The sequence below is a fragment of the Arachis hypogaea genome, chromosome 11, assembly GCF_003086295.3.
Source record: "Arachis hypogaea cultivar Tifrunner chromosome 11, arahy.Tifrunner.gnm2.J5K5, whole genome shotgun sequence".
Classification (NCBI taxonomy): Eukaryota; Viridiplantae; Streptophyta; class Magnoliopsida; order Fabales; family Fabaceae; genus Arachis; species Arachis hypogaea.
The window spans coordinates 107,752,802-107,755,014 of NC_092046.1; the positions used below are offsets into that span (position 1 = coordinate 107,752,802).

At 34.1% G+C, this 2,213-nt stretch overlaps 1 non-coding gene across 1 annotated transcript; it reads right to left on the minus strand.

Annotated features, from left to right (window-relative positions):
• Positions 1-1,798: 1,798 nt before the first annotated feature.
• On the minus strand, positions 1,799-1,906 carry LOC112724217 (small nucleolar RNA R71). Its single transcript, XR_003163391.1, has one exon. It is a non-coding gene; the product is annotated as a small nucleolar RNA R71 (small nucleolar RNA).
• Positions 1,907-2,213: the final 307 nt, after the last annotated feature.

Here is a 2,213-nt window from a genome sequence, read left to right on the forward strand (position 1 = left end):
GTTTTGAATCCCTTTATTTTCTTTTCCATATAAGTTTCGAAAATCACAAAAAAATTTATAAAACCATAAAACCAAAAATATTTTATGTTTCTTGTTTGAATCTATTGTCTAATTTTAAGTTTGGTGTCAATTGCATGTTTCTATTTTTCTTGCATTTTTCGAAAATTACATGCATGTATCTTCATTAATCTTCAAGTTGTTCTTGATGATTTCCTTGCTCTGATCTTTAAATTCTCTTATTTAGTGTGTTTTGTTGTTTTTCATATGCATTTTTACATTGTTATAGTCCTTAGTATACAAACATTTAAAGTTTGGTGTCTTGCATGCATTGTTTATTTGATCTTAATTGCATTTTTATTGTTTCACATCATCAAAAATTCAAAAAAATATTTTTAAAACTATGTCTTTTGAAGTCAATAATACAGAGAATTGAAGATTCAGAACATTCAGCAGAGGAATCAAACAGAAAAAGCTGCGCGTTCAAAACGCCCAATGAAGAAGGAAAACTGGCATTTAAACGCCAGCCAGGGCACCTGGCTAGGCGTTTAACGCCCAAAAAGGTAGAGTTTTGGGCGTTTAACGCCAGGATGACACTAGAGGGAAGATTTTGTTTTTAATTCACATTTTTTTTAAGTTTTCAAAATTTTTCAAAATCAAATCTTTTTCAAATCATATCTTTTCAATCATATCTCTTTCAAAATCAATTTCTTTCCATTTTATATTTATTTTCACTATTTTCAAAAATCCTTGCTTGAATTCAAGATTTACTTCAAAAATTTCCAAGTTGTTACTTGCCTATTAAGAAAGGATCAAACTTTAAATTTTGAAATCATATCTTTTAATTTCTTGATAGTCAAGTAATCAACTTTAATTTTAAAAAACTTTCTTTTTCTAAATTGATTTTCAATCATATCTTTTCAATCATATCTTTTTAAATTTCTAATTTCAAAATCTTTTTCAAAAATCACTTTACTTCTTTCCCAATCTTAGTTTTCAAAAATCTCAATCAAATTTTCAAACTTCATTTTAAAATCTTTTACTTTGATTTCAAAAATTCTTCCCCTCTTCTCACATCCTTCTATTTAAGGGACTAAGACTCCTCATCAAGGTGCAATTCGAACTCTGCCCCTCTTGATAAGTTCGAATTCCCTCTTCTCCACCTCCTCCTTCTATTCTTCTTTTCTTTTGACACTTCAAGAAATCTCTATACTGTGACATAGAGGATTCCATACTTTCTTGTTCTCTTCTCTTTCATATGAGCAGGAACAAAGATAAAGGCATACTTGTTCAAGCTGATCCTAAACCTGAAAGGACCTTGAAGAGAAAGCTAAGAGAAGCTAAAGAACAATTCTCTTTAGAGGGCCTAACAGAACTCTTCAAGGAAGAAGAAACCATGGCAGCTGAAAACAACAACAATGCCAACAATGCAAGGAAGGTGCTTGGTGACTTTACTGCACCTACTCCTGATTTCTATGGGAGAAGCATCTCAATCCCTGCCATTGGAGCAAACAACTTTGAGCTTAAGCCTCAATTAGTTTCTCTAATACAACAGAATTGCAAGTTTCATGGACTTCCATTGGAAGATCCTCATCAGTTCTTAGCTGAATTCTTGCAAATCTGTGACACTGTCAAGACCAATGGGGTTGACCCTGAAGTCTACAGACTTATGCTCTTTCCTTTTGCTGTAAGAGACAGAGCTAGGACATGGTTGGATTCACAACCTAAAGAAAGCCTGAACTCTTGGGAAAAGCTAGTCAATGCCTTCTTGGCAAAGTTCTTTCCACCTCAAAAATTGAGCAAGCTTAGAGTGGAAGTCCAAACCTTTAGGCAGAAGGATGGTGAGTCCCTCTATGAAGCTTGGGAGAGATACAAGCAATTGATCAGAAGGTGCCCTTCTGACATGCTTTCAGAATGGAGCATCATAGGAATCTTCTATGATGGTCTGTCTGAACTATCCAAGATGTCATTGGATAGCTCTGCTGGAGGATCTCTTCATCTGAAGAAGATGCCTGCAGAAGCTCAAGAACTCATTGAAATGGTTGCAAATAACCAATTCATGTACACTTCTGAAAGGAATCCTGTGAATAATGGGACAAATCAGAAGAAAGGAGTTCTTGAGATTGATACTCTAAATGCCATATTGGCTCAGAATAAAATATTGACTCAGCAAGTCAATATGATTTCTCAGAGTCTGTCTGGAATACAAGCTGCAC